Source organism: Mastomys coucha, unplaced genomic scaffold (assembly GCF_008632895.1).
Source record: "Mastomys coucha isolate ucsf_1 unplaced genomic scaffold, UCSF_Mcou_1 pScaffold21, whole genome shotgun sequence".
NCBI lineage: Eukaryota > Metazoa > Chordata > Mammalia > Rodentia > Muridae > Mastomys > Mastomys coucha.
The window spans coordinates 69,640,370-69,650,951 of NW_022196904.1; positions in this window are offsets into that span (position 1 = coordinate 69,640,370).

Sequence of the window (10,582 nt, forward strand, 5' to 3'; positions counted from 1 at the left end):
ACCCCCACTCCTCAGCCCTGGTTACCCCCACTCCTCAGCCCTGGCTACCCTCACCCCTACGGCCATCCTTCACCTTGAAGGCAAAAAGTACTACCGTAGTTTTCATATGTTGGTCCCCTCCCTCTTCAGCTCCTTTCTATTGCCTGCAGGACTGGCAGGAGCAGTCTGCGGCATTCTAAAGGAGTGGGTTTGGTTGCTTGGTTTTGCCTTTGGTTTGTTTGTTTGTTTGCCTGTACAGTATGACAACTGCAGCCCCTACAAGGCTGAAATTATTTTTTTTCTTCTTCCTGTCCTGGAACTCACTATGTGGACCAAGCAGACCCCAAACTCAGAGAGCCATTCGCCTCTGCCTTCTGAATGCTTGAATTAAAGGTGTACACCACCATACACCCTGATAGAAAAATTATTTTTTTAAAAGAAAAGGAGCCTGGCATGGTGGCTGTATTGAGCATAGTAAACATGCCTTTTAGACATGTAAAAATAGGTTAGTCAGGATCCCCACTACACCCAAGGCTGGACCCGATAACTAGAATTCAATGACATCACTCACTCGAGATAACCAGACACAGGCCTAGAACCTCATGATGCCCACTGGGCAGATAGAAGCAGAGACCAAGAAAACTATTCTGAATATCTGAAGAGATGCTACCTTGATCTGCCCTGTTGCTGGAGTCTCCCCCAGGACCCTGGCCCTCGAACTATAGACTTCTATTAAAGACTGAACCTGATCTGCAGCTAAGATCCATCCAGCCTTAGGGAGATCAGCTTAGGACCGTGGTAAGGAACTTACAGTGTAGACATTATGTGATGGCCCTCAGCATAATAAAACATAACATTTATTATACTAACTACATGTATCTACTTTCTTGCTCACAACAGTGGTGCACACCTTTGATCCCAGCACTTGGGAGGCAGAGGCAGGCAGATCTACATGAGTTCGAGCCCAGCCTGAAAGCGAGTTTCAGAACATCCAGGGCAGTTACACAGAGAAACTCTGCTTGAAAAAACAACAAAATTATAATGTTGTCTGATATGGCTATGGATATTTGTAAAGGAAATATTTAAGGTATTTACAATAAGCTTTCATTTTTTTTTTTGGCTGAGCAGGTTGTATTATTTATTTAGGAATACACACACATATACACACATACATTTATACATACATATTGCATATATATATATATATATATTTACAGAAAGCACACATAACATTTAAAGAAAAAGAGTCCATGAAAAAAAGAGTAAGACAAAACAAACAAACAAACAACCTCAAAACATAATATCTATGACCTTCTGTCACCTGATAACAATAAACTTTTGAACAGTTTCCAAATGACCCTGGGCTGAAAGATTTTTGAGTGAATGGCATTTGAATGCATGGAGAAAAGCTAAAGCTAAGAGATTTATAGTTACTTGTCACTCATCATGGAGAGAGGCAGTCTTGTTAATTTGCAGAGGTTACTGTGGTTGTGTTACACGGGTTCTAATGCCAAGGAGGTGGCAAGAAGAGATGAGAAAAGAAAGGAGATGGTACTGGAGACTTAATGAAGGTAGTCTGTATTGTTGGAGAGCCTTTAGTCTTCTACTCATCATGAAATATCATTTAATTTAAACCTCATAATTAAATAGGCAGCATTTATCTTTTTTTTTAAAGTTTTATTGCATTATGAGAAAAGTTACATGATTTCAATTTATCTGAATTTGTTAACAGTTAAAAACATGTTTTAAGTAAATAGAATTAAGGTGGTGCATGCCTTTAATCCCAGCACTCGGGAGGCAGAGGCAAGCGGATTTCTGAGTTCTAGGCCAGCCTAGTCTACAGAGTGAGTTCCAGGACAGCCTGGGCTATACAGAGAAACCCTGTCTTGAAACAATCAAAACAAAAAAAAAGTAAATAGAATTAAATCACATTCTTGTTTTCCTTTTGTACCCCAATTCCTCCCAGAGACCCCTCTTCAATACCTACAATATCTTTTTTTGTCACATTCTTTAAAATTTATAAAATATTATAACAATAAAAATGAGTATTATAAAAGTTGTTTGATATAAAACAACAATCAATTTAATAGTCTTATGTAGATGCTCGTCTACGGCAATACTGAAAATACATACGTTTTTCTCAATATAAATTTTAAATAACTCAAAATGTATTAACTGTATATTTCAGAATAATACATCACTACTAATATTTTCTTAAATGAACATAAATATATAAAGTGTTTTTGTTTGTTTGTTTGTTTTGTATTTAGTAGAGCTTAAAATCTTGGCTCTTACTGTGGTAACTTGATACAAGAGTTACAAATGCCATTCAGTCTCACACTTTGTTGTTCTCTTACAAGCCACCTCCCAGTTTAATCGTCTATGTTTCTTTGGGTATATAAATACTTTTAAAATATGTAAGCTGTTCTGAAAACCATAGTATAGTGTAAAAACATGAAATAAACAATACTACTAGTAGAGAGGCCGAGATAGGAGAAGCAAGATCTCAAGACCATTATGTTGTACACAGCAAGACACTGTCACGAACAAACAAGCTGAAAGTGTATATGGATTGTATAATTTTGGACCTATTTCTCCAATTACCAAATTAGAGAGACCATTGGATGGCAGTCAATAAATTTCTAATTCCTCATATTTTTGGATTTCAATCAATTAGGATATGTTGGTAATATTAATTTTCATATTAAGATATTAAGAAAAAGTAATTGTTACTTCCTGTTATTTTTGTTGTAAGAGGTGGAATTAGGTTTGTGTGGATTTGCTGAAAGATTACTTTCTGGCTTCTTCTAGGGTGTAGTTTTGCTCCTTATGTTGATGTTTTCCATCTATTATCCTTTGTAGGGCTGGATTTGTGGAAAGATATTGTGTAAATTTTGTTTTGTCATGGAATATCTTGTTTTCTCCTCTAAGGTAACTGAGAGTTTTGCTGGGTATAGTAGCCTGGGCTGGCATTTGTGTTCTTGTAGGGTCTGTATGACATCTGTCCAGGATCTTCTAGCTTTCATAGTCTCTGGTGAGAAGTCTGGTGTAGATAGACCTGCCTTTGTATGTTACTTGACCTTTTTCCCTTACTGCTTTTAAAATTCTTTCTTTGTTTAGTACATTTGGTGTCTTGATTACTATGTGATGGGAGGAATTTATTTTCTGGTCCAGTCTATTTGGAGTTCTGTAGGCTTCTTGTATGTTCATGGGCATCTCTTTCTTTAGACTAGGGAAGTTTTCTTCTATAATTTGGTTGAAGATATTTACTGGCACATTACCTCGGGAGTCTTCACTCTCTTCTATACCTACTATCCTTAGGTTTGGTCTTCTCATTGCATCCTGGATTTCCTGGATGTTTTGGGTTAGGATATTTTTGCTTTTTGCATTTTCTTTGACTGTTGTGTCAATGATTGCTATGGTGTCTTCTGCCCCTGAGATTCTCTTCTCTCTCTTGTATTCTGTTGGTGATGCTTGCATCTATGACTCCTGATTTCTTTCCTAGGTTTTGTATCTCCAGGGTTGTCTCTCTTTCTGATTTCTTTATTGTTTCTATTTCCAATTTTAGATTCTGGATGGTTTTGCTCATTTCCTTCACCTGTTTGATTGTGTTTTCCTGTAGTTCTTTAAGGGATTTTTGTGTTTCCTCTTGAAGAGCTTCTAGCTGTTTACCTGTGTTCTCCTGTATTTCTTTGAGGGTGCTACTTATGTCTTTCTTAAAGTCCTGTATCATCATCATGAGAAGTGATTTTATATCTGAATCTTACTTTTCTGGTGTGATGGTGTGTCCAGGACTTGCTTTGGTGGGAGTATTGGGTTCTGATAATGACAAGTAACCTTGGTTTGTGTTGCTTATATTCTTATGCTTGCCCCGCATTATCTGGTTATCTGTACTGCTACCTGCCCTTGCTAAATCTGACTGGAGCCTGTCCTTCCTGTGATCCTGGTTGTGTCAGAACTCCTCAGAGTCAAGCTATCTCTGTGATCCTGTGCTTCTGGGATCCTGTGACTCTGTGCTTGGCTTGTGGAGCTTCCTCTGGGTGTTTTGACTGCAGAGTTTGCACCCAAGGTCTGCTCAGGGCACCATCTCAGACAGACTGGAAAAAAACTGAGCCACTGGGCTGGCAGAGTTCCTGTGTGCCTGGTCCAGCTGGTCCCAGCTACTTCCGGTGTTGGGATACATGTTGTGTCCTCCCCACCTCTGATCCTGGGCATGTTAGAGCACCTGGGAGTGGAGCTTTCCTCTGGGTGTTGTGGAACAGGAAGGAACATGAGCCATTGGGCTGACAGAGTTCCTGTGTGCCTGGTCCCTCTGGTCCCAGTTACTCCCGGTATTCCGGCAGACGTTGTGTCCTCCTCACCTCTGATTCTGGGCATATTCTACAATAAGCTTTCTATTCTTCCTTACACACACACACACACACACACACACACACGTATACATTATTTACATGTTTGTACGTCTGTGTGCATGCTCATGTGTATATGTGGGTGAGTGTGCATGTGGAGATCATAAATCAACTTTGCGTATCATCTCCCAGGCTTCTTGTTTTTAGAAAACAGATCTCTCACTTCTTCCTGGAACTTACTAATTTGGTTAGGCTGGCTGCCCATCAAGCCCAGGGACCCACTTGTGTTTGCCCCAGTGGTAGGATTACAAATCAATATCGCTGTGACTAGCTTTTTCTTTTTTAATGTGTATGGGTGTTCTGCCTGTATGTATGTCTGTGTATCGTGTGGGTGCTTGGTATCCTCAGAGGCTAGGAAAGGGTGTCAGACCCCCTGGAACTAGGGTTACAGACAGTCCTGACTTCCCACATGGATGCTGGGAACTAAGACCAGGTTTTCTGCCCCTGATACACTGGTGTTTTTTGGTGTGTTTTGGTTTTGGTTTGCTTTGTTTTAAATATGGGCTCTGGGGAATCAAACTCATGTCCACCTGCTTGTGAGGCAAACACTTAACTGACTGAGCCATCTCCCCCATCCAACTTTCTGTACTTTCTTACTACACTTTACCAGTGGATTGTGTAAGTTGTGTGTAGAGAATGCAATAGAGAAACTACTAAGAAAAAGAGAGAGAGGGAAGAAGGAAGAAAGAAAGAAAGGAAGGAAGGAAGGAAGGAAGGAAGAGAGAAAGAAAGTTAAAGCCCATACAGTGGTTCTATCTTCTATCATTCTGTGTGTGCATAGACCACGGTGCGCATGTAGAGATCAAAGGATGACTTGCAGTATTGGTTCTCTCTATCATACAGGTCCCAGGGATTGAATTCAGGTTGTCAGGCTTGCTGGTGAGCTCCTTAACCTGCTGAGCTATCTCAGGCTCCACCCCACCAACACACTTTTTATTAGAGGATTTTTGTAAACGTATACAGAAGTAGGCACTGAGCCTGCACATACATATATACATACCCTACCAGCAACCTGTGGTCAAGAATGCCCATTAATCTCTACCTCCCATATTTTAGAGGGGAAAAAAAAATCAGATAATCCCTTTATTCTTTTTTCACCGATTTCCTTTTATAAAATTACCCTAATGTTTTCCTTGATCCATCTGTACTGCCATTACAATACCACATGCCAGGCAGTTTATAAACAGAAGAAACTCATATATTAAAATTCTGGAGACAGGAAGTCTAAGATAAGTCCTCAGCAGGTTTAAGTCATAGATGGCACCTTCAAGCTATCTAGCAGAAACTAAGCTAGTAGATGAGCACATGAACTCCCTGGGCTGAATGAGCATCATGAGGATGCTAATCCCACTTTTCAATGAGTCACCCTCAAAGTCATGCGGTCATCTCCCTAAAGGCCCTACCTTCTAATTTGATCACATTCCTGATTAGGTTCTGAATTTGGAGGTCATGTTTATATCATCCTCCAGCAAAGTTGGCACCTTCCACCTCTCATTCTCTTTCTAATTACATAAGATAGAAACACCTCGGTAAGCTCATCCAGGCCTAGGGCTTTACGTGGCAGCTAGATACCCATCATTTTCAAGTTACTGCTTTGCCCCTATTTCTTCCACTGTCTATACTCCTATATCAAACTGCACACCTGAAACCTCCTCACTTGGGGGTTATCCAATGTGATAATGGCTTGGCCTAGAGACTGGCACTATTAGGAGGTGTAGCCCTGTTGAATAGGTGTGTCACTATAAGACCCTCACCTGAACTCAACCTGGGACTTTCCAGAAGATCAGGTGACTATCAGTCAGTACTTTCTTTGTTTTTTTGTTTTGTTTTGTTTTGTTTTGTTTTTGTTTTTTGTTTTTTTCTGAGAATTTTTCACTCAAGAGTGTTCCTGTGAGTGAAGAATGGAATTTGGCCTAGCCTTGACCTCAGGCAGGAGGGGAAAGCTGTAAGGAGGATGTGGGACTGGAAAAAGCCCTTAGGGTCTTTCACCATGCTCCCCACCACCTTGATGACTGGACGGAACCTCTGAACCTATAAACCAGCCCCAATTAAATGTTGTCCTTTATGACTTGCCTTGGTCATGGTGTCTGTTCACAGCAGTAAAACCCTAACTAAGACAGACGTTGGTACCAGGGACTGGGGTATTGCTGTGATAGGCCTGGCCATTCTTTTGTTTGGAAGAATGAGAATTTTGGGACTTTCAATTTGGAAAGCAGTGGGATGCTTTAAATGGGGCTTAATGGGCTATCTTAGTAGGAATATGAAAGACTTTGTTAGTGAGAGTGGTTTGAATTGTGCAAACCTGGCCCAAGAGATTTCAGCGGAGAATTTCAATATGTGGCCTAGGGACTGTTTTTGTGGTATTTTGGTGAAGAATGTGGCTGCTTTCTGCCTTTGTCAGAAGAGTCAGCCTGAGGCTAAGGTTAATCTAAGTGATTCAGATTAATAGTGTTGATTAAGGAAGTCTCAGAGATACCCATCAGAGACTTTGTTCTCTGGTTAAGTCTCCTGAAGAGCATTTTAAACAACTGTAGCAAGCTTAAAATATATGGTTTGAGTATTTAAGGGGCACCAGGAAGTGAAATGGAGGCAAATCCTGTGTTCTAGGAGATAGCACATTAAGGGAGTGGGACTTTGAGGCAAGAGCCTACCCAGCTAAATTTAGATCCAGGCATGAATCTTTAATCCCAGGAAATAAAGCTAAACAGACCTGTGAGTTCAAGGCCAACCTGGGACAGAGTAAATTCTAGGTGAAGAAAAGTTTAGGTGAAGAAAAACCAGGTGTGGTGGTACACATCTTTAATCCCAGGAGATGGGCATACTGATCTCTAAATTCAAGGTCAATCTATAGAGCAAGATCCAGGACAGCCAAGCTTAGGCAGTGAAAGAGTTGGAAAACAGCTAGTGATAATGTAATAAAACAAGGGGTCCATGTTCCAACTCCTACAAGCAGCAGAACTAGACAGCTTTGGCCATGTGGCTTTATAGTCAAGAAGAGGAGACTACTCGGACAACTGATGCTGGTTAGCTGGAGCTAAGACATTAGCGGTGATTAAGAAGAGACCAGCATCACTGAGGTGACATCTTCTGGAAAGTGTTTTCTGAGAGCACAAAGAAGCTGTGTTCCAGAGATAGCCAAGGTTGTACCTCATGCTGCAGCTGTACTTGGTAATGTGTAAGAGTCACCCAGGTGGTACTGGTTTTGAAGGCATGAAGGGTTCATGAAGAGCAGCTGAGGCTTGGGACTGTGAGAAACCATGGAAGGCCACTGGTGAAAGTACAGCCTCAGTTGTAGTTGATGGCCCAGGACTAAAGGGGTCATGAAAAGAAGTTGAGGCTTGGCACCATGAAGAGAGCCTATGAGAGGCTATTGGTGAAGCCTGCTTGCAGCAGAAGAGCCCAGGATATTGGAGATGCCGGGACTATGGGATGACCACCAAGAACAGCAGCAGCAATGAAGTAGATCAACCTGAGCTTAAAGTGCTACAGAGGACAGAGCTGGAGTAGGCCCTTTGGAGGATCCTAGACGTTGAAATAAGAAGCTATATCATTGAAGTTGCGTTGGAGACCCCAATATGTTCAAGATGTCAGAGCCGTGAGCTATCTGCTGAGGACAGCTGTTAACAGGGAGTGGAACCAGCCCAGGAGAAAGAAGTTTGTTGCAGTCAACAAAGATGAAAAAGTTGGAGATCTGAAGACTGCTTTGACATCAGCCATGGAGATGTATTGTTTGGAGTGTGCCCAGCTGGTTTCCTGTCTTGCTTTGGGGATTATAGTTATGTGATTAGAAGAATCTCAGAAGAGACTTTGAACTTTGGACTTTTTGAGACTGCTATAGACTACAGGAACTTTAAAAGTCAGACTAAATGTATTTTCCATTATGCTATATTTAGTATGGACCCAATAGACTCATGTTTGAACAGGCCTATTATGGCCAGGGAGTGGAATGTGATGGTTTGTATATTCTTGAACCAGAGAATGGCACTATTAGGAGGTGTGGTCCTGTTAGAGTAGGTGTACCACTGTGGGTGTGGACTATAAGACCCTCACCCTAGCTGCCTGGAAGTCAGTCTTCCACTAGCCACCTTCAGATGAAGATGTAGAACTCTCTGCTCCTCCTGTACCATGCCTGCCTGGATGCTGCCACATTTCCCAGCCCTGATGTTACTGGACTGAACCTCTGAACCTGTAAACCAGTCCCAATTAAATGTTGTCCTTAAAAGACTTGCCTTGGTCATGGTGTCTGTTCACAGCAGTAAAACCCTAACTAAGACATCCTAGTTTCATTTCTGTTGATGTGATAAAATATCCTGACAAAGGCAACTTAGGGGAGAAAGGTGTTAGTTCACAGTTCCAGGTTACAGTCTTTCAACTGAGCTGAGACATAAAAGTAACAGGAACATAAAACAGCTACCACACAGTCAAGATCAGAGAGATAAATTTATGCATGCTTACAGCTGACATCCAGCACAATTTCTTTTTTCTTTTTTCTTTTGTTTTGGTTTTTCAAGACAGGGTTTCTCTGTGTAGCCTGGCTATCCTGGAACTCACTCTGTAGACCAGGCTGGCCTCGAACTCAGAAATCTGCCTGTCTCTGCCTCCCAAGTGATGGCATTAAAGGCATGTGCCACCACCGCCCAGCCCAGCACAATTTCTACACTCATATAGTTCAAGCCTCTTTGCCTAGGGAATGGTGCTACCCACCATGGGCTCGGTCTTCCCACACTCATTACCTTCATTAAGACAATCCCACAAAGATTGGCCCACAGGCCAATCTAATGTTGTCACTCTTTCATTGAGACTCTCTTCCTAGGTGATAATAGGTTGTATCGAGTTGACATGGTCAATTATCACAGGGGTCCAGGAGCATCTTAAATCTAACTAGAGTCCAATGTTCCTCCCTATTCTTCCCATTGCTTCCTCACTTCCTCATTCCTTCTCTACCATGTATTCAATATTCAGGCCCTCAATCTAGAAGGTATCACTGTATTCTGCAATCTGTTGGCAAGTACTGTTAGCTCCACACCTGAAATATATTCTTGGATCACCATGGCTGACACCAACCATGGGTTACCATCCCTACTATAGGTCCAAAGCCATAAAGTATGGTCCAGTAGTCTCCACATTTACTTGAATTTCCCCCTTAAGAACGCAGATTTATATTTTCTATAATTTAATGTACATTTAGAGAGGCTGGAGGATGGGTCAGTAGCTAAGAACATTTGCTATTCTCCAGAGAACCAGAGTTCAGTTTCCAGCACAACATTAGGCAGATCACAACTGTAGTCCCAGCTCCAGGAAATCTGGAGCCTCTGGACTCCATGGGCATCTATACTCATGTGCTCATACCCACATGCAAGCATACACACCTACTCATGATTAAACATAATAAAATGATCTTTAGGGTTGGTGAGATGGCTCAGCGGGTAAGAGCACTGACTGCTCTTCCAAAGGTCTTGAGTTCAAATCCCAGCCACATGGTGGCTCACAACCATCTGTAATGGGATCTGATGCCCTCTTCTGGTGTGTCTGAAGACAGCCACAGTGTAGTACTCATTTATAATAATAAATCTTTGGGCCAGAGCAAGCAGGGACTGAGCAAGTGGGGCCAACCAGAGTAAGCAGGGTCCTAAAGTTAATTCCCAACAACCAGATGAAGGCTCACAACCATCTGTGGAGCTACAATGTGTACTCATATACATAAAAATAAATAAATCTTAAAAATATAATAAAATAGATTTAAAAAAAAATACATACAGAAAGGCATTGAACCTCCATCCCCAACAAATGAATATCTAGTCAGCTAATTGGGTATAGTAACTTTTTTAAAAAAGATTTATTTATTTATATTATTTATATGAGAACATTGTAGCTATCTTCAGACATACCAGAAGAGGGCATCAGAACCCATTACAGATGGTTGTGAGCTACCATGTGGTTGCTGGGAATTGAACTCAGGACCTCTGGAAGAGCAGTCAGTGCTTTTAACCGCTGAGCCATCTCTCCAGCCCATATAGTGACTTTTTTTTTTTAAAGATTTGTTTATTTATTATATGTAAGTACACTGTAGCTGGCATCAGATCTCATTACAGATGGTTGTGAGCCACCATGTGGTTGCTAGGATTTGAACTCATGACCTTCGGAAGAGCAGTCGGTGCTCTTAATTGCTGAGCCATCTCTACAGCCCTGTGACT